Raw genomic sequence first — 23399 nt, 5'->3', positions numbered from 1 at the left:
GTACTTAGTCTTTCAGTCAGTTGAGATTCGGATGGTTTATTATGGTCCTGTTAGGAACTAGCTTGACGCTTTTACCTCCACATTTCTATAACTTGTTTTGCCTTTCTCACCTGAACCTCACTATTCTCATATTATTTGTAAGCCCTCGGCTGTGACGGACATTATTGGTTGGAGTGTGTGCATTAGTACTTGAATTGTCTTTTATTTTTGTTGCATGCATGCTATGTAGGTCGCAGTTAGGTGAGTGACTGTCTTTTCTTCTCTCTTTTACATATAACATTCACCCTTTGCTTCATGAAAGAAGAGTGACCACGAGAGAGTCCGATTTTGTTGGTCTTGCAAGGTCGATAGGTCGGCTATATTTCTGAACAGCTTATAATTCGTTTGCGTATTGACTGTTTAGCTATTACTGTTAGTTTTGTTGCATTAAATTGGTTCAAGTAGAGAAGTTAAGCTAGCTCTGAGTTATCATTTCCGTTCCATTAGTTGCATTTTAGTTTACTCGAGGACGAGTAAAGGTTTGGTTTGGGGAGATTTGATACGTGCATAATATATAGTCTTTTTAGCCTATTTCAGCACGTATTTCTATGCATTTTTATACTGTTTCTATAGTATTTTGCCCCGAATTGGCTACTTTGGTTCGTTTTGTCCATTTTGTAGAAATGAACGCGAAAGTAGTGGAATCGTACCCTTTTTCGTCCTTTTTGCATGCACTTAGAGGAGACGGGATTTTCCTGAGTGAGATACTGCGTTGGGAAGCGTGTTGGAACGGACTACGAGGCAGTCGGGCACGGACTTGAGCTGATTTGAAGACAAAGGACTCGATCGAGCAGTTTTACCAGTCGATCGAGTGGTTTTTACGTCCATGGTTGGTCGATCGAGTAGTTTCCTACTCGATCCTTAAGCTGCTGAAAGATGAGTTAATCGATCGAGTAACTATCTACTCGATCGAGTAGATTTGCTGAGGTTTTGATCGATCGAGTGGTTTTATTCCGCTCGATCGAGTGGTTTTCGCTATTATGGACTTTTCTATTTAAGCACGCTTTACTAGGTCATTAGGATCTATCTTTTCACTATCTAATTTTCCTACTGTAAAACTTTATTGCGTTGCTTTTTGCTATTCACTGTAACCTTGTTCTCGGATTTACCTTGCTCGGATTTTGTGTTCTTTACGCCGGATTCGCTCGAATGTAATTCCTTTCCTCTTCTCTTAATAATAATTAATCATTGTTTGCTTTAATCATTTGTTTACTTCGCTATTTCTACTGCCCTAATTCACTTTTATGCAATTTATTTTTTATTTCATAATGTTTACCGCTGGAAATCTGTCTGCTGTTAGTATTGATAGTTTAATTAGTAATATGAGTAGCTAAACCCCTTTCATGTTGGGATTAGGGGATCTGCGGTAGGAATGTGACGATGTAGTAAATGAAATAGATGAATTGATTGTGAGATTCTGTCACCATAGCAATTTAATTGTATTTATCGACTTAGTTGAGTGCACACTTCTGAGTCACCTTTTAATCTGGCTAAAATTAATCCTAGATTGAAAGATTGGACTAAATAGGCTGCTATGAACAAAGTAGACTACCCCCCGACGAGAATGAAAGTTAAGTTAGTGGTATTTTAGGATAGAAAGTGGACCGAAAGGACCTTTCCACATCCGTCTTACATTAATTCGTCCGAGTCATTTATAGTGTGTCAACTGGACTACGTAGTGAACCGAATTCCCGACATGTCCCTCTCTATCTGATAGTTTAAACTTATTTCCTTGCTTTTACTGCTCTTATCCTTATTTCTCTTCCTTTAAACCTCGTAGTTTAGAAGCCAATTCAAACAACCCCCCATTTGTGACCAAATAGAAGGACTTCTACAGATATCTTGCCTCCCTAAGGAGATCGACCCTACTTGCCGCTAGCTTCTGTTAGTTGTATTTAGGTTTATATATATATATATATATATATATATATATATATATATATATATATATATATATATATATATATATATATATATATATATATATATATATATATATATATATATATATATATATATAGGGGGTTCAAATGAGTCCACCATAATATGTAAGTCCCTTAGTCCTAATGTTAGCCATGGGATTAATGGAAATCAATGGATGAGATTATTAGGGATTAGTTGGAAACAAAAAAGAAAAGAAAAATAGTTAATGAGAGGAAGACACTTTTTATCATACCGATGCTGATTACCTTGCAATCATAACAACTGTTTAATCCTTCCTCCTTCCTATTTTCCATAATATTACGCTTACTACCTACAAACTCTTCTTCTTCCAATTTTTTTTATTTCCATCTTCATCCATTCTCCCTACATTCATTAAGAAATTCGAAGAGCACATACAGCTGAATCCCTTATTTTACATTCTCACACGTGTTCTACTTGTAATCAGCAGTCTCCCTTTATTGTTATTTTGCTTATATCATGTCTGGAATGGAAATTGTACCAGCCGAGAATGGTAAGTTTCTCTTCTTTGTTCCTTGTTAGGTTACCAATTCATCGTTTTTTTCTTTTATTTTTGCTCTTGTTTTGGCGTTCTACTTACAGTCAGCGTAATCCATTTTTTTTGCTCATGTTTATGCTGTGTGTTTTTATTTTTTACTTGCTTAAATTTATGCATGACATGAAGATTAAAATGTTAATGCATGTTCTTTTTTGAAGATACAGGTGGAGTTGTCCTTTTTAGATGTTACAGTTTAAGAAATTCCCTTTAAGCGTTGAGTCAGTAACTTTAAGCATTGATTATGAAACGCTAAGCCTTATGACTGAAAACTTTAAGCATCTGTCCCGAAACTTTAACCAATCAGTTTTACACTTTAAATTTGATGCATAAATTTAAGCAAGTTCAAATTGACAAAATTGGCAGTTAAAATTTAAGCAGATAATGCTATTGAGGTTACACTAAATACAATTTAAGTAAATTGTATTTTATTGATCGAAGTTTTCAAAATTACGATTGAAGTAGTATGCATTATAATTTTATACTTGGTTCTGTTTTGTTAAAGGTGATGATTTACCAACAGCCCCGGTAACCGAGGAGGAATTGTGTCGTCAAGTGGAGGATATTTTTACAACGTATGTCGGTATGCAATTCTGGGACATGGAGGAGGCTATCACTTTTTATAAGGTTTACGTGCTTGGTATTAGGTTCGATGTACGTAAGTACACAACCAAGAAGTGGCGTGATGGCACTATAAAATCGAAGCTTGGTGTGTAACCGTGAAGGTTTTACTAAGACAAATAAGGAGAGCATATGTAGAGAGGATCATGAAGAAAAGAAGGAAAGAAGAGCTAAGTTAAAGAGGGTGGGGTGCAAGGTGAGGCTGCGGTTATTTTTGAAGAATGGGCTCTTAGTAGTAGACAGGTTTGACGAGGATCATAATCATGAGCTTGTATCTGTGAAAGATAGTGAATTTTAAAAGTTATCAAGAAATATTTCGAAGTATCATATGGTATTGATCGTTGCAAATTCAAGGGTGAGTGAACTGAAATTATTAAGTCGTGATAATTATTTGAGTTTAGAGCTATTCTTTTTCTAGATAAAGGTTTAGAATTCCTAGTTAAAGTGTTGTAACTTGTGAATTAAAGTTTGAAACTGTGGTGTGTAAATTACAGGAAGTTACCAGTGAAAAGACGTTTCAGAATATATGGTTAAAGTTACTTAATTTATGAAAAAAGTGTGTAAAATATATTAGGTGAAGTGTAGTTATTAATGGTATAAGATAGAAAACTGAATGTAAGAATTTTGTCTGGCGTCAAAGTGTTTAAACTAGTGAATTAAAGTTTCAGACAGAATGCTTGAAGTTATCAATTTGGAATAGGGCATAACAGAGTATAGATTTGATCAGTTGTAGTAACAGTTTATTTGTTTTTTTTTATCGCAGCTGAATATAGGACCAACAAGGACTTACAGAATTAGTAAGGAACTTGTTGGGGTTCGAGAATATTGGAGCTAGTTTGAGCGACTTCAAGAATTTTAAGAGAGACATTAAGTGTTTATTCATGAAAGGGACGGACAACTTTTCATTGATCGTTTTAAGAGCTTGGCAGAAACTCAGCCAAGTTTCTACTTCGACTATGATGTTGACGAAGATGGCAGTCTGCGGAGGGCAATTTGGGCAGATGGTATTGCTAGGAGGAACTATGCTGCCTTTGGTGAAGTCGTTTCTTATGAACATACTTACTCTACCAACAAGTACTCGATGGTTTTCACCCTCATTCACTGGGGTTGACAACCACAAACGATCACTGACCTTTTGTTGTGCAATTATTGCTAAGGAAAATCATGAATCGTTTAAGTGGGTTTTTAAAAGGTTTCTCATTGCAATGGGGGGTAAGGTACCAGAATATATATTAACAGATCAGGACCTGGGAATTATTAAATCTTTCCCTTAATTTTAAGACCGCAAGACATAGATTTTGTATGTGGAAAATTATGAATAAGGTGCCGATTAAATATGGAAGCATGAGGAACGATTACCAAGATTTCTTGAAGAAATTAAATGCTATTATATGGGACAAGGATCTTGAACCGGATGAGTTTAATGATAAATGGTTGGAAATAATGGGTCAACACAAAGTTGGTGACGTTGAGTGGTTTACTGAATGCTACTCTAAAAGGAGGCAGTGGGTGATGGCCCATTGTAAAGACTTGAAAATAGGCGCTATCATGAGGACTACTCAAAGGGCGGTAGAAAGAACAAGTTTTTTAAGAGGTTTGAGCACAAATATGGTACTTTGGTTGAGTTTCTGATGTGCTTTGAAAGTGCCATGGAACAACAGAGGCACAATCAGAAGAGACTTGACAACGAAAACCAACAATCAAACCCTAAGTTATTGATCCGGAACGATGTCGTCACTCATCCAATCAAACACATTTATAATACTCAACATACAACTAGTTAGCGGTAAGTCGAGGTCGATCCATGGGACGGTGTGCTTTGGGTTCTAAGTCTATCTATCTCAATTTATGCTAGTGTCACGATTTGTTTGGGTTTGTAGTTGTGTCTAGACTAATAAAAGTGATAAACAATAAAAGGAAAGATGTAAACAATTGATTAAAAGTCCTAGGATATCATGGGGTCATAGGGGATTCATGGTGTTGATCATACAAACATGTTTACAAAGTTGCAAGCGATTAATGTTGTGGAGGAACCGAGTTGGGTTATATCTTACGGTTCTTAGGAAGGGTTGGGTCCCGGAGCCGAATCGATTAGATTGTACAACACCTACAAGTCGACTTACTTTCCTCCTAATCAACTTCTATGCATGGTCTAACAAGACTCGAGTTGGTTTATATCTTACAAGTCAAGTTGAGTAGATAAGAGATGGTTGTAAATGCAAGGATTCATAGGCTTAGCATTTCATCAAACATAACATGTGCATAAAGTTGACATCACAACAAGCAAGCAATTTAATCATGTGAACATATTAGATTAAGCATGAATCAATGCCATGTTGGCTTCCCCCAATTACCCACTAATCCTAGCTAAGTAACTACTCACTCATCATCATGGGAAACATGTCATTAATGGTGTCTGATGCGTGTCTTTTATATAAGGTTTTTACCTCATTTTTACACGCATTTCTGTGCTTTTTATGTAGCATCTGGCTACAAATACCCCCGAATATTCTACTTTGGTCCGTTTATTGTATTTTGCAGGAATTGACCGAAGAGGAGCTAAAACGAGCCTTAATTGTCCCATTTGTATGCATTCATGGGAAATATGGAGCCGGAGCTTAGGAATTTCACACCTAGAGTGCGCATGAGCGGAGCAAGGGAGAAACACAAGTCCTGACGCACTTATATAGCTCGATCGAGTGGCCTCTCTGCTCGATCGAATGCTTCATGCACCCATGCTGGTCGATCGACTGGTTGGAGGAGTCGATCGAGGAAGTTCACACAGCAGTGCTCGATCGAGTGGATGCACTAGCTCGATCGAGTGACTTGGTGTTCGATCGAGTAGTCTCTCTACTCGATCGAGGGGTTTCTCGTGTGTTTTTAGTTTAATTCCGCCTAATCTTTTGTGGGCCTTTCATAATCAGTCCACGGGTTAGGTTTAAGATGTTTTTACAGTATAAGACTGAGGAGAACATTACGTTACTCCCATCTCATTCACTACGAACATTTTCTACTGCCACTTTTATCACTATCCTTTGGATTCTTCACTCTACTTGTTATTCAATTCGGTATTATCAATTTATTTCTTAATCGTTTTTTTCTTGTTCTTATTGTTCTTATTTCCTTTCCCCTCTTGATTTATATTTGTTCAATCATCTCTTTAGATTTTTCATCATGTTTAGTTTTAATTGTTCGCTTGTTATGATTGTTACCCCCATAATTATGAGTAGCTAATTTCCCATGCTAAGACTATAGGGGATCCATGATTTGAAGGGAGAGTAATCGAATTCTTTGGGTTAATGCTAGTATCGTCCATGTTGTTAAAATGCTACATATAATTGTAATTGCCTAATTGAGTCGACGCAATTAGACCCTTATTCTTAGTGGACCTTGACCTGGACCGAAAGGTTGGAAGGGGGAGACTAGTAGCGAGCAATAGAGTATTGCAGCGAGGACGAAAGTTAAACTGTTTACACTTTAGGGTGAATTAAGGACCGAAAGGTGACGTTCGCTACCCCTTAGATCGCATCGCATTGACCTGGGACCTAGATTACTCGAGGACGATTGTGGTGAACCGCTTGTCTTAGCTATTCCCCTTTATCTGTCAAATCCTCTTCCTTTATTTCTCTTTTCTTTACTCTCTTTAGTTTAGAAATCACAAATTATAAACCCCATTTTGGTTACTTAGACGAACTTGAATTTAGCCGACAAATTCCTACCTCTCTGTGGATTCGACCCGACTTCCCTAGCTATATTAGTTAGTTGGCCAGTTGGTTATTTTTGACAGTACGCGAGTACCGTGTCAAATTTTGGCGCCGCTCTTGCCGGGAGGTGGCGCATATTTGTTGCTTTAATTAAGTTTGTCTTTCGTCTCAAGGGATTCATTCCTTGAGATCGATCTCATTTTCGAAGCTTTGATTAGTTTTGCAGATAACAGTTTTATTTGTCAAGATGCCTACGATTACAGAGCATACGAGCCATGTGGTAGATGCGGCGAGGAAGGGCATGACCTTTATGAGTGCACGGCAGGTGTAGAGCGTGCCATTGCATACAAGAAGTTCAAGCAGGGAGTTCCTTTCTCCCAGCTATATGAGGAGATAAAGAGCGTTTCTACCCCTTCTACGCCAACATCACAAAGTAGGGGCTCTCCTTCTTCAAGAGAAGCAATTGCCGAATCGAAATCCATCATGTTGCAATCGGATTCGTTATATCGGAATTGAGAGAGCAAGTCGCGCAGCCTAACACTCGCGGCAGACCAAGCCAAGACTCCTCCAATTCGCGATTCCGTCGGCAATGAACTTCCAAAGTGACTTTAATCATGAAGAAAATGAGGTGTCGACGGTGATGAAGAAGACGATTTAGATGAGTTCCTGCAGAAATGCTTGCTGCGTGTAAGAACCACTCGATCGAGCAACACATCCACTCGATCGAGTGGTTCTAATCACCCAGTCACTCGATCGAGTGACATTGACAGTCGATCGAGAATCACAGAGCCCCAGGTTGGTCGATCGAGTGAAGAGGCTGAAGAAGGCACTCGATCGAGTGACAGGATAGGTCGATCGAATGAATTTGAGGAAGAAGCGGTCGATCGACCGGTGAAGACGTTCGATCCGATCTTTGTAAATGGCGGGAATCCCAATTTGTTAATTAATACGCCACCGTGTCATCTCCCCTGCTGTGGAGACGTCACGAATTGATAAGGGTAAAGGAAAGGTCGCAGGACCACTCATCGCTACCAGGGTACCTTTTCCGAGTCGCCGAAGGACGCAAGGATCGAGCAACGAGACGGTAAGTTCGTGGACATCGTGAAGAACCTTCGTGTAATCGTCCCTTTCTTCGACCTTGTCACTCGGGTTCCTACTTACGCTAAGTTTATGAAGGATATTGTGACGCGTAAGAGGAACTTGAGCGAATTTGAGACGATTTCATTTATGGAAGAGTCTAGTAACCTACTGTTAAATAAGGCCCCTCCAAAAATGAAAGACCCGGGCAGCTTTTCTATTACCTGTGTCATAGGTGATTTGATTATTGATAAGGCCCTTTGCGATTTAGGTGCCAGTGTTAGTGTCATGCCCCTTCCGTCTCGCAAGAAATTGAAACCGAGTCACTTCAAAGTGACTAACATTACCCTACAGATGGCTGATAGATCTGTTAGGAGACCCTTAGGTGTCTTGGAGGATGTGCCTGTGAAAATAGGCAAGCTTTACATCCCAGTAGATTTCATTGTTTTGGATATAGCCGAGGACACCCGGACCCAGATTATTTTAGGAAGACCGTTCCTTTGTACAGCTGGGGCCGTTATTGATGTTAGACAAGGGCATCTGACTCTTGCAGTAGGGGATGACGCTATCACCTTTAGTTTGCCTAATACTTTAGCCCACCCAATGATAGAGGACACTTGTTATTCGGTCGATATCATTGATGAGTCTATTTATGACTTCTGGTCGGGTTCTTTTATGAAGGACCCACTGGAAGCTCTCATGCTTTTTGATGAGTGTGCAGATAGCCCAGAGGACGATGACGCTGCATTGGATTTGCTTGTTGACGATTTAGATGAGCGTGAGGGAGAGCAGGTGGAACAAATGATCAGCACTCTTTGCTCCATTGAGGTAAAGGTACCGGAACGTAAGCCTCTCCCATCTCATCTTAAATATGCTTTTCTTGACGATACAGAGCAGTATCCTGTCATTGTTAGTGCTAAGCTTAGTGATGAACAAAGTGACTTCTTTGTTAGTGTACTTAGGAAAAACAGAAAGCAATGGGCTATTCATGGATGATATCACGGGTATTAGTCCCGATATTTGTATGCACAGGATAGAGCTGGAGGAGGATCACAAACCTTGCGAGACAGGTCGGCGCTGGCTGAACCGAGAAGATGGAGGATGTTGTGACTAGTGAGGTAATGAAGTTGTTGGATGCGGGTATTATTTATTCTGTCGGTAATTCTAAATGGGTAAGTCCATGCAGGTGGTCCCGAAAAAAAGGAGGGACAATGTAGTTAAGAATGAAAAGAATGAATTAATACCTACTCGAATAGTAACTGGTTGGCGGATGTGCATAGATTACGCATACCTAAATGCCGCCACCAAGAAAGATCACTTTCCCTTCCTTTTATTGATCAAATGGTAGAAAGGTTAGCTTCCCACAAATTTTTCTGCTATTTAGACGGGTATTCAGGGTTCTTTCGATCCCTATCCACCCAGATGATCAGGCCAAGACTACATTTACCTGTCCTAAGGGCGTTTTTGCGTGCACGCATGAGAATGCCTTTTGGTTTGTGCAATGCCCCTGCCACCTTCCAAAGGTGTATGATGGGGATATTTTCAGAGTATATTGAGTCTATCATGGAAGTTTTTATGGATGACTTCAGTGTATACGGAAGTGATTTTTCTGATTGTCTGTCTAACCTTGAGAAAGTGTTGCAGTCATTTGTATTGAGGTTAACCTTGTCTTTGAATCGGGAGAAGTGCCACTTCATGGTCAACGAGGGAGTTGTCTTAGGGCACTTGGTTTCTGATAGGGGAATAGAAGTTGACAAAGCAAAGGTAGAAGTGATTCAGCAATTACCGCCTCCTGTTAATGTTAAGGGGGTGAGGAGCTTCCTTGGTCACGCCGGTTTTTATCGCCGGTTCATCAAGGATTTCTCCAAAATTGCTAAACCACTTACACAAATTTGTTGCTTAAAGATGCCCCTTTGTGTTCATCGATGCTTGTCTTTCTGCTTTTAACAGGTTAAAGCAGGCCTTAGTCTCTGCGCCGATCATACAGCCTCCCAACTGGGACTTGCCGTTTGAAATCATGTGTGACGCGAGTGACTACGCACTAGGAGCGGTGCTTGGCCAGAGGAAAGACAAGGCCTTGAGTGCTATTTACTATGCGAGCCGAACTCTGGATGAGGCTCAAGTGAAGTACACTACCACTGAGAAGGAGTGTTAGGCGTAGTTTATGCCTTAGAAAAGTTTCGTACTTATTTAGTTGGGTCGGGTTCGTTTTTACCGACCATGCAGCTCTCCGAGGCATCTCCTTGCTAAGAAGGAGGCAAAACCACGGCCTCGAGGTGGATACTCCTCCTCCAGGAGTTTGATTTGCGGATCAAAGCTAAGAAAGGAGCCGAGAACGTTTAGGCGATCACTTGTCGCTACTGATGCGACAAGAAGGGGAAGATTCTCTACCCATTGATGATTCTTTTCCTGACGATAGTCTAATTGCTTTTGTGTCGTCTATTGTTGACCAGGAACCTTGGTATGCAGATATAGCTAACTTCGTTGTCGTGGCAAGTGCCGCCGACCTTTCTCATCGCCAAAAGAAGCGTTTTCTTTATAACGCTAAGCGATTCCGGGACGACCCTTACTTGTTTAAGGAATGTGCGACGGTCTCTACAGACGGTGTATTCCGCAGTGGGAGACTAAAATAGTCCCTGGAAGGTGTCACTCCTCTTCATATGGTGGTCACCACGGTCCATCGCGCACCGTGGCTAAGGTACTTCGGTCTGGTTTTTACTGGCCTTCCTTGTTTTTGCGACGCCAAGTCTTTTGTTTCACTTGTGATGCTTGCCAACGATCCGGGAACATTTCGAAGAGACATGAGATGCCACAAAACGGCATCCTAGAGGTTGAGGTTTTCGATGTCCGGGGCATTGATTTCCAAGGACCGTTCCCATCCAAAGAAAGGTAACGGGTACATCTTAGTAGCTGTAGACTATGTGTCGAAATGGGTTGAGGCAATTGCTTCACCCCATTGTGACGGTAAGACCGTGATAAAAATGTTCAAAAATATCATATTCCCCCGTTTTGGTGTCCCTAGGGTCGTCATTAGTGATGGGGGAATGCATTTTAAAGAAAAGAAACTCACTTGCATACTGTCTAGAGTTGGTGTCCAACACCGGCGTGGTTTGGGGTATCATCCCCAAACTAGTGGTCAGGTAGAGGTCTCTAATCGCGAACTGAAAGAGATCTTGTCTAAAGTAGTTTCTAAATCACGGAAAGACTGGAGTCTTAAGCTAGATGACACGTTATGGGCTTATAGAACTGCCTTTAAGACACCAATTGGTGCATCACCTTATAGGTTAGTTTATGGAAAATCGTGTCACTTACCTGTTGAGCTGGAATGTAAGGCCTGGTGGGCAATTCGTGAGCTTAATTATGATCCTAAACTGTGTGGTCAGAATCGTCTTTTGCAGCTAGATGAATTAGAAGAATTTAGGCTCAATGCCTATGACAGTTCGCGCATCTACAAGGAAAAGACGAAGAGATGGCACGACAAGAGAATCTTACCTCGGGAGTTCCATGTGGGGCAAAAGGTGTTCTTTGTTCAATGCCCGGTTGAGACTATTTCTGGCAAGTCAAGTCCAGGTGGATGGTCCATACACGGTGACGGGTGTTACCAAATTTGGATCCGTAGAGCTTGAAGATTCCGAGGGCCATAGATTCAAGGTGAATGGCCAATATGTGAAGCATTACTATGAGGCGAGTGAAGCGGACAAGCCCGTTGAAGTTTTGCACTTCGACGAGCTCGACGCGCCAGTTACTTGATACCAGAAAGGTCGTGCGGGACCTCTTAAACCAGCGCTCTCCGGGAGGCCGGACATTTTATTTTGAACTTTTGTTGAACTATTTGTTTTTCCTTAAGCTTTACGTTAAACTTTAGACGGAACAATTTTTGTGTTTTTCCTTGCTTTTATGCGTTTTTGGCAGATTAAAAGTACTCGATCGAAGGACTTTGTGCTCGATCGAGCACTTTCTGACGCGGCTGCTACTCGATCGAGGGATGATGTCCTCGATCGACCAGATCCTTACTCGTGCCGCTCGATCGAGTGGGTTGGTAGTCGATCGAGCCCTTCTAATGCATAGGCTCACTCGATCGAGCTGTTTCGGGGCTCGATCGAGCAATTGTGACCCCATTTCTTGTTTTACGTCCACACAACATTGTTTGACTTTCTTGGACCTCCCATTTTCATGGTCGGTTTGGGGAGGTCCCGCTAATGACGTTTTGTAAGTTCCCGACTCCACTTCTCGTTTTCCTTTCAGTTTGCATTTCTTTCCCTATTTTTGGTACAATGAGGGCATTGTACGGTTTGGTTTGGGGAGGTATGCATCCATCTCTGTGTCTGCATGTTTCTTGCATTTCTGCTTGTGCGTCTATTTATTTCCGCTTGCATTGTTTTTTTTATTAATTCCAAAAAATCATAAAATTCAAAAATTTTTTCCATATTTTCATGTTTTAAATTGAGTCGGAACGTTTGAACACTGACGCTACATTGAATCCTTATTTTGAGCCTTGCATTTTCTTGACATTTAGCTGGCGTGTTTATGTGCATAATCTACGAGTTTTTGTTTCTCTCTTATCTGAACGAATAGACTTGATTCTTGATGTCGGCAAGCTACACTACATTCTGAGGTTAGAGCTTATTAAACTGGTGACATTCATGACCGGTTTCATTTAGGATGTGAGTAGTACTCTCTTTAAGACATGTAACATCAATTTGCATAAGCATGAGTCTAGTCTTCTTAATACCTGTATGCATTCGGTCTGTGGATGGTGACACGTGTTAGGAGAGGCGGTTCCCCTTATTTCATTTTGCCCATGAGCCTCACATAGCCAAATTGCCTTTTTGTCCTATCAACTACTTTCTATAATTTTTCCTACCCTAGCCAAGCTAGTAACGAGTAGTTCTTGGAATGTGTTATTGCAATATGGTTATTTCATCTGATTTCAGAAGATGGTGGAAGAATTGAAGGGAAAGAAAGAAGAAAAATGTGTTGAGTTGTGAAAATGAAAAAAATGAAAGAAGTGAAAAGAAAAAAAAACGAAAAAGAGACAGAGAAGAAAAATTTCAAAATGAGAAAAAAGGAGAGAATGAAAAAAGAATGAGAATTGCTCAATGTTTCACACTCCCATGCCTTATTTATATTTTATGGGGAGTCGATGATTTTTGGTGTTTATGAGTTTAGTGCATAGTTTTGCACCGTTTCATCTTGTTGTAATGAGTACGAAGTTGGGATGCAGTCTATATTTGGATCCGTTGTTGCTAGCCTAGCTATTAACCCCACATATCCAAATTCCTTTTTGCCCCTTCCTACCCATTACCTCACTAACCCAAATGTAAGTCCTCGGCACGTGTCTTGGTCATTAGTATGGTTGGAATGCTTATGTACGGTTGTAGAGACTTTATTCACGTTAATTGCATGCATGTTCTTATAGGTCGAGTTAGGTGAGTGTCTTGCTTCTTCCTATCTTTCACATTTATACTCACCCTATACCTGATTTTTAGTGACGAGCGACCCGTGAGAGTCCGACATCTTTGAATCTTGCAAGGTCGACGGTTCAGTAAGCTTGAAATATTAATTTAACTCGGTTGCACTTTTCGGCTGCCACTTTGTCATTTTGTTGCATTAAATTGGTTCTGATGGATGATTTGTAGCTGATGCGTTGGTCCCGTTCTATTGTTCACCCTTAGTCGCATTCATATTTGCTTGGGGACAAGCAAAGGTTTGGTTTGGGGAGATTTGATGCGTGTCTTTTATATAAGGTTTTTACCTCATTTTTACACGCATTTCTGTGCTTTTTATGTAGCATCTGGCTACAAATACCCCCGAATATTCTACTTTGGTCCGTTTATTGTATTTTGCAGGAATTGACCGAAGAGGAGCTAAAACGAGCCTTAATTGTCCCATTTGTATGCATTCATGGGAAATATGGAGCCGGAGCTTAGGAATTTCACACCTAGAGTGCGCATGAGCGGAGCAAGGGAGAAACACAAGTCCTGACGCACTTATATAGCTCGATCGAGTGGCCTCTCTGCTCGATCGAATGCTTCATGCACCCATCTTTGGTCGATCGGCGGTTGGAGGAGTCGATCGAGGAAGTTCACACAGCAGTGCTCGATCGAGTGGATGCACTAGCTCGATCGAGTGACTTGGTGTTCGATCGAGTAGTCTCTCTACTCGATCGAGGGGTTTCTCGTGTGTTTTTAGTTTAATTCCGCCTAATCTTTTGTGGGCCTTTCATAATCAGTCCACGGGTTAGGTTTAAGATGTTTTTACAAAGATAAGACCGAGGAGAACATTACGTTACTCCCATCTCATTCACTACGAACATTTTCTCGCCACTTTTATCACTATCCTTTGGATTCTTCACTCTACTTGTTATTCAATTCGGTATTATCAATTTATTTCTTAATCGTTTTTACTGTTCTTATTGTTCTTATTTCCTTTCCCCTCTTGATTTATATTTGTTCAATCATCTCTTTAGATTTTTCATCATGTTTAGTTTTAATTGTTCAGTTGTTATGATTGTTACCCCCATAATTATGAGTAGCTAATTTCCCATGCTAAGACTATAGGGGATCCATGATTTCAAGGGAGAGTAATCGAATTACTGGGTTAATGCTAGTATCGTCCATGTTGTTAAAATGCTACATATAATTGTAATTGCCTAATTGAGTCGACGCAATTAGACCCTTATTCTTAGTGGACCTTGACCTGGACCGAAAGGTTGGAAGGGGGAGACTAGTAGCGAGCAATAGAGTATTGCAGCGAGGACGAAAGTTAAACTGTTTACACTTTAGGGTGAATTAAGGACCGAAAGGTGACGTTCGCTACCCCTTAGATCGCATCGCATTGACTGGGACCTAGATTACTCGACCGGACGATTGTGGTGAACCGCTTGTCTTAGCTATTCCCCTTTATCTGTCAAATCCTCTTCCTTTATTTCTCTTTTCTTTACTCTCTTTAGTTTAGAAATCACAAATTATAAACCCCATTTTGGTTACTTAGACGAACTTGAGTTTAGCCGACAAATTCCTACCTCTCTGTGGATTCGACCCGACTTCCCTAGCTATATTAGTTAGTTGGCCAGTTGGTTATTTTTGACAGGTACGCGACAGCCGTGTCAGTGTCAATCATCACAACAAGTATAAACATGATAATAAAATGAAGAAATGAACAATAAAGATTAAAGAGTAAAGGAATTGTACCAACTTAAGATGATCCAAATAATAAAGCAAGAATAATAGAAGAAACTTGATTGATTGATGGGAGGTTGTCAATCTCCCAATAATAACCCAATAATCTTCAATTACCCAATAATAAACTTGAATAATAAGCTTTGAACAATAATTAAAGAGAGATTAATGTGTAATTTGTGGAAAGATTAAAGAGTAATCTATTCTAATCTAATCCTAGTCTAATCTAAGAGAGTTTCCTCCTAAAAACCACACCCTTGATTAATTACAAAGATGGGGTATTTATAGTGGAAATTAGGTGGATGCATTTAGGGTTAACTAAGGCTAAAATAGTAATTACACTTTTTAGATTGAGCAAGGAGGAGCCGGTATTTCTCGAAGGAAGGGCTTCTTTCTTTGTAGCTTGGAGAAGACGAAATTGTGCTGTGGAGGAATCCGTGCGGATTGGTGTCGGGACGGGCGGATTCAGGTAGGGGAATCCGGGCGGATTCGCTAGAACCCGGGCGGATTCTGGTGGGGCAATCCGAGCGGATTCAAAGCAAGACGCTCGGATTGTGTAGTGTGGAGACGGGCGGATTGGAGACAATCCGCTCGGATTGTTCTTCAGCAACGATTCTCCTTCTTTTCTTCCCTTTTTGCTCATCCCTATTTTATTCTTACGGGATTGGTCTTTAGTCTTTGCTTCCTCTTCATACTAGTCCATCTAGTATCGTCAAGTAGCCTCCAAATATGCACGAAAGACGGGAATTTCCGCCTTATTATCTCCTTTTCTACAAAACATACGAAATTCGATAGAAAAGCAAATAGGAAGGTTTTGACGGATAAAATGGTCATAGAATATTATAATAGTATGCAAAATAGGCTCAATTAGGGGACTAAATGTGCGCAAATAATGTTCACATCAAATATCCCCTCCAGAACCTTTACTCGTCCCGAGTAAAGAGGTGACTAAAACTAGACCTTTATTTAAACTAACCTAATAATATAGCCGATATGAGACAATTAGCGGGTCTCACTCCGCCCCTTCAACTCACAACAAGACAACCATGAGGTAGGATGCCTTCTTGCAAGGCAAGGTGGGGCTTGCCAAAATGGCGACACATCCAATCATTAAGCACACAAAATCATGTAATGGATACATCTACAAAAGAATAGCCACTTTCCTCATCTAAGTGGCGGAAATTATCTACAAGGGAAGCAATTCAAGGGTACACACTCCTTCATAGATGCAATTTGTTCAAACTACTAAGCCTAGAAGGATACCAATAAATCACCTCCAAAATGTGTCAAGCTAGGGTACCTTTGTCCTCAATCGTTAAATGCTTTTGTCAAGAGTAGACTCCCTATGGTGTTAGAAACACTGGAGGATCGCGGAATTCCCCCTCTTGCCTAGACAAGAAGAAGGGTCGTCCCCTTTCTACCATGCACAAAAATGGATACGAATAATAAAGGGATTAATAGATATTTGAGTTTCACTTTTGGGAGTTTGCTTTTGTTTTTGTTTTTCTCCCCAATTTCTTGTGGAATATAACATTTGAGAACACTTTCTTGCCATTTCTTTTTGATTTTTAGCATTTCAACACTTGACAACTTTCAACTTTTCTTTGCATTTCTTTTGAATATTTTCAAAGTCACCCCAATTAGTAACGAGGGTGCCTTGTATTTGAAGCATAGGAGTTCTATTTTTGCTCCTCTTTTCATTTGATGCATTTTTGCAAACTTTCTTTCACTTTTCATTTCATTGAACTCAAATTTGAACAATTTCTTTTTTGTGCCCTTTCCCTTTTGTGACAAAAATGTGGTAGAACATGGATGATGGATGGATGCATGGTTTCAAGGGTCACCTTGGAATAAACGGTAGCCAAGGAGTTATCACACCACAAGGTACTCTTGACTAGGCCTTAATCCATGGGTCAAAGGATACTAGCATGACACATCCTAGGGTGTTTTACAAGTATTCTAACAAGCAAAGTCTTAAGAAGAAAAATCATCTACTAGGGCCTATATACACTTGTCAAGCTTCCCAAGTGGACGGTTTCACAAAATTTTCTAACATGCAAACTACATGCCATGATGCAACTAACATATATACATCCTAATGCATATGATTCTACCAACTAGTATGTCATATAAACTAAATGCAACTCCTAACAACACATAGATACACAAACCGCAACAACAAAATACACCACATCCTCCTTGACATGTAAGCCAATCCTCCTCATATGAATAATGAAAAAGAAACGGAAGGGAAATAAAGATTAGAACGATCATACCAAGCGGTCTTCATTTTCCCTTGCTAATGCCTCAAATGTAGTGTTGTATCTATGTGATAAGAGAACAAAAGCACAAGTATATACAATTCTACACTACTAAATTAAAGAACATGTTTTTGGTTTTTGAAATTTTCAAATTTTTATGGGTTTTTGTTTTATGAAATTAAAAGACATATTATTGTGATTTTTCGAAATTTTTCAATTTTATGCATTTTTGGAATATAAATTCCCATCCCCCACTTTATTTTGGACATTGTCCTCAATGTACATGTTGGAGTAGGAATAAAAAGGAAAACATGTTTTTGGATTTTTGATTTTATGGAAATTGAGGTACAAATGCAATGATATGATATGAATGAATGCATGCTCTAACTAAATGCAATTCTATATGGCATATATAACAATGCACTCTAAACTATACTAAATGATGCATGATTTCTATTAAGCTATGGTCACCTATCATCAAACCTCCCCAAACCGATTTAAACACTATTTCTAGTGTAGAAAAGAATAGGATTGGTCATTAGTGACTATGCATGAATTCTAATCTATATGCAACTAACTACATGAATCATGTGAGATATATTACAATGCAACTACACTATATGAACTAACTATTGTAAATGCAATATGAAATATAATACAAATGCATGCAAAAGCAACACTAAATGCAATGTATATACAAAAGAGAGAGGGAGAGATGGGTATCATACAAATGGAAGTGGTGAATTAGGCCTCTTTCACTCGTCATCCTCATTTTGATCATAGCCATAACCATGAGAACTTCCGGCTTGATCATATCCGGGTGCTTGGCCCCAATATCCTCCTTGGTCAAATCCTCCCCCTTGACCCGAGTACCCTCCGCCTTGGCTAGATTGCCCTCCGTCTCCTCGACCCCAAGCTTGGTCCCCATAATTTGGGAACAAGAGCTCCGGTTGTGCCCAAGAGGGCTTAGGACCATCGGGGTCAATATACCCTTGTTGAGCCATGTTATAGTATTAGGGGTAGAGGGCCAAGTAGTTGTCTTCCCTCCCTTTATGCACCCCAAGGTCCACTCTATTCATGAGTGCCATCAAATCATTAATACCCGGGGTGTTTGGGATTTCCGGTTGGAATTGGGTATATGGAGTGGGGTAAGGCGGGATAGGGACGTAGGAAGGTGGGCGAAAAGGTGCACCCGGCCCTCCACGAGGTGGTTGACGGTGTGGCTCTTCCCTTTGAGGGGTATTATCAAGAATTTGGATTTCAAGGAGGTAGCTTGGTGGAGGAGAGTATGGACTCAATCTTGGGTCAATGCCCGGTATCTTCCATCCCTCAAGGACCATTGAGGTGCATCCCTTGGTGTGCCACTCCACACTCCCATCTCGAGTGTGGTTACACCACCGGTGACTGTGGAAGATGGTGTGCTCATCAATCAAGGTCCTCCCTTCGAGAGGAATATAGGTTCCTCGGGCATTGAACCCGGGGCAAAGGTGTTTGGCCAAAATTGTAATTAGACCTCCCATCACAAAGGTTTTGAGTTGGGTGGTCCCTTGAGCAAAATCATTGAACCTAGTAAGTATCTCAAGTGGCGTGTTGAAGTTATAACGCCTCACTGCTCGAACATTCAAATAGGACTCAAGAAAAGTTAAGTCGATGAGAGTACACCGATCTTGCTCGTACCTCCCATTGATGCAACCGGCTACAAAGCGTTCGGTGAATCGAATCACCAGGTGTTGGATAGCAAAAGTATAGCAATGCTTTATATGGGTAAAGTCCCTCCCGGAGATAGGTTTCCAAAGAAAGTCCACATTAAAATTATCGGGCTTTTCGGTATAGTCGGTGGGTACTTCAAGACCGAAAACATAGGCAAATTCCTCAAGAGAAAGAATATGGTCTAGGTTGCATAACCTAAACTCCATGCCTACATTGTTGTGGGTATCCGCCACAATGCGAAGGCTACTCAAGAATTCAAGTGTGAGACTAAGGTAAGTCTCTTCATGGGCATGGAAAAAGCTTCCAATGCCAAGGCCATTAAAGAACATCTCGGTAGGGTACCTTATCTTAAGGATTTCCAACACCCTAGTATCAACAAATTGAGTAGGTTCGTACTTCTTACCTAGGAGCTCGACGAATTTTTCGCGGTGTTCGTCGGATAGAAAGATCACTTCTTGGAAGTTGTTGAGTTGTTCAATGCCTCCCCTCATTAAGGGTCGGGTGTTCCTTGGTAGTACTATCTCTCGCGATGTTGAAGAGGTTGATCCCTTGCGCTTCTTCCCGATTGATTCAATCAATTTCTTGGCCTTTCCTTTGGTGCTCATATTGGTGATGGGGGTGTTTTTGAGGATTGGAGGATGATTTTGAGGATTGAGAAGAGTGTTTTAGGGTTTGGTAAGGTGAGAAAATGAGAGAGAAGGGGGGTGATTATATAGAAGAAGTAGGGAATCCGAATGGATAAGATTGGATCGAACCCGTTTTATCCGCGTAAACAGTACAATCCGAGCGGATTTAAGATGGGACGGGCGGATTGTCGGGAGAGAAGACGGGCGTCTTTTGTTGAATCCGCACGGATTCTAGGACAGAGAATTTCTTTGGCTGGGAAGCAGTGAAAAGACGGGCGGATTTACTTCAGGACGCACGGCTTGATCTGGACGGGCGGATTTTCTATAATCCGCACGGATTTTGACACAGTTCAAAATCTTGCTTCTGGATGACACACGGGACGGGCGTCCCGTGAAGAAGACGGACGGATTGTCTGGGACGGGCGGATTTTCTAGAATCCGCACGGATTCTTCAGCAGTTTCAACTTTTTCTTTCCCGCGGGCCCTGGACGGGCGGATTTGCTAGAATTCGGGCGTCTTCTTCTTCTCTCCTTCTCCTTCTTTCTTTTTGATGAAGCAACATACCCCTTTTTCACTGATTTTCTCTTTTTCCTTATCTTTTCTGAAATTTGCTCATAAAACATGTAAGATGACTCTCTCTCTCTTCTCTCTCATGCAAGAAGTTAAATGCAAATGTAAATGTACAATTTTATACAAAGAAAAAGGGTTCAAGAAATATCTTACAAACGGTGGTTTTTGAGGTAGGACTCCACCAAACTAGTTCAATTTGTAGAGACTCTTATCCATAGAGCTCAAAGCTCTTAATAAAAGATCAAAAGCTTGTGAACAAGCTCCAAATAAGCATAAGTATGGGTTGCTCAATTTGAATATGAAACTTGGCCAAGGAGGCTTGTAGCATGCTCCTTTTCTTGGCTTCTCTTTAGCGTTAGAGCTTTCCCGATGCTTCAAGTATATACACCCATGATTCTTGCCAAAACTAAGCATGAAGTGTGGTTCATTTCCTTCCATGGCCTTCCACTTACCAACTTCTTCTTCTATTTTGGTGATGACGATAGCATTTGAATTTATCAATCCTTCATGAGTAGGAAGAGAATTTTCATGACTTAGATGATCGGATACCATAGGAGTTGAAATCATGAGTGCCAAATCTTCACAAGTAGCCTCACGAGCAATTTTCTCATTGAGCTTTTTCACCAAATAGCTCTTGTAAGAAACTTTGGCCTTTTGAAGAAGGTCTAACATATCTTCTTCAATGATCATTGGCTCCATAATAGGTGCCAAGTGGTCTTTATGAAGGATAAAGGAAGGGCGTTCTTCTTCATGATAGGGTATCTCAAATGCCTCAAGGATAGGCTCCTCAAGCAAGGTGATTTTACGAATCCCTCCTCTAGGCTCATCATCATTGTTGCTATCCTCACGCGAATCATAAATGGGGGCTTCATTTAGCTCTTTTTCCAACACCTCAACGTTCACATCAAAAGACACACCCTCATACTCACAAAGGTTAAGAGTATTTGGGTTGCTCAACCTCATGTCTTCTTCATCGAACACAATACTTTCATAGTCACAAGAGCTCAAAGAACTTGGCTCTTCCCACTTTTCATCTTCCATGTCAAATGTCACTACTTCAAACTCGCATTTATATTCAATATCCAAAGAGCGGTGGTGAGTGTTTGCTTGGAATTCTTTTAATTGGGCAATTTGAATCCTCAACTCCTCTCTTTGGATAACAATATCTTTAAGAACATTATCTTCTTTTCGGCTCTCTTCTAGCATTTGTTTGAAGAAGTTTTGTTGATCTCCCATCATTTGGAGAATCATGTTTTGAATGGGTTCATCTTTTTGTTGTGGGTGGGTGTGAAAGTGGTTGTTTTGTGGCAATTGAAGTTCATTGTGAAATGGGTACCGGGTGAGTGGTTGATGTTGATATTGGGTGTGATAATTTCGGTGGGAAAAATTGGGGTAGTGGTTAGGATTTTCGTTGTACAAATAATAAGGTAGGTTTGTGTTGACTTGCTCCTCAAACTCCCCATACCCATAGTCATACTCAAAAGATCCACCACATACTCCATGTACCAAGCCTTCGGTCATCATCATAACTAGGACAAATATATAACTACAAACAAGGAAACTACAAGAAAATGGTAAAAACAATCCTTGAGGAACAAGTTCCTCAAGGTTAAAGCAAAATCAAAATAGACAAACAAGTAAGAACTTAATCACATAGCACCATCCCCGGCAACGGCGCCATTTTGATCCGGAACGATGTCGTCACTCATCCAATCAAACACATTTATAATACTCAACATACAACTAGTTAGCGGTAAGTCGAGGTCGATCCATGGGACGGTGTGCTTTGGGTTCTAAGGCTATCTATCTCAATTTATGCTAGTGTCACGATTTGTTTGGGTTTGTAGTTGTGTCTAGACTAATAAAAGTGATAAACAATAAAAGGAAAGATGTAAACAATTGATTAAAAGTGCTAGGATATCATGGGGTCATAGGGGATTCATGGTGTTGATCATACAAACATGTTTACAAAGTTGCAAGCGATTAATGTTGTGGAGGAACCGAGTTGGGTTATATCTTACGGTTCTTAGGAAGGGTTGGGTCCCGGAGCCGAATCGATTAGATTGTACAACACCTACAAGTCGATTTACTTTCCTCCTAATCAACTTCTATGCATGGTCTAACAAGACTCGAGTTGGTTTATATCTTACAAGTCAAGTTGAGTAGATAAGAGATGGTTGTAAATGCAAGGATTCATAGGCTTAGCATTTCATCAAACATAACATGTGCATAAAGTTGACATCACAACAAGCAAGCAATTTAATCATGTGAACATATTAGATTAAGCATGAATCAATGCCATGTTGGCTTCCCCCAATTACCCACTAATCCTAGCTAAGTAACTACTCACTCATCATCATGGGAAACATGTCATTAATGGTGTCAATCATCACAACAAGTATAAACATGATAATAGAATGAAGAAATGAACAATAAAGATTAAAGAGTAAAGGAATTGTACCAACTTAAGATGATCCAAATAATAAAGCAAGAATAATAGAAGAAACTTGATTGATTGATGGGAGGTTGTCAATCTCCCAATAATAACCCAATAATCTTCAATTACCCAATAATAAACTTGAATAATAAGCTTTGAACAATAATTAAAGAGAGATTAATGTGTAATTTGTGGAAAGATTAAAGAGTAATCTATTCTAATCTAATCCTAGTCTAATCTAAGAGAGTTTCCTCCTAAAAACCACACCCTTGATTAATTACAAAGATGGGGTATTTATAGTGGAAATTAGGTGGATGCATTTAGGGTTAACTAAGGCTAAAATAGTAATTACACTTTTTAGATTGAGCAAGGAGGAGCCGGTATTTCTCGAAGGAAGGGCTTGTTTCTTTGTAGCTTAGAGAAGACGAAATTGTGCTATGGAGGAATCCGTGCGGATTGGTGTCGGGACGGGCGGATTCAGGTAGGGGAATCCGGGCGGATTCGCTAGAACCCGGGCGGATTCTGGTGGGGCAATCCGAGCGGATTCAAAGCAAGACGCTCGGATTGTGTAGTGTGGAGACGGGCGGATTGGAGACAATCCGCTCGGATTGTTCTTCAGCAACGATTCTCCTTCTTTTCTTCCCTTTTTACTCATTCCTATTTTATTCTTGCGGGA

This window comes from Silene latifolia, chromosome Y (genome assembly GCF_048544455.1).
Source record: "Silene latifolia isolate original U9 population chromosome Y, ASM4854445v1, whole genome shotgun sequence".
In the NCBI taxonomy this organism is placed as follows: Eukaryota; Viridiplantae; Streptophyta; class Magnoliopsida; order Caryophyllales; family Caryophyllaceae; genus Silene; species Silene latifolia.
The sequence above is the reverse complement of the archived record's forward strand: the minus strand, read 5'-3'. Positions refer to the sequence as shown.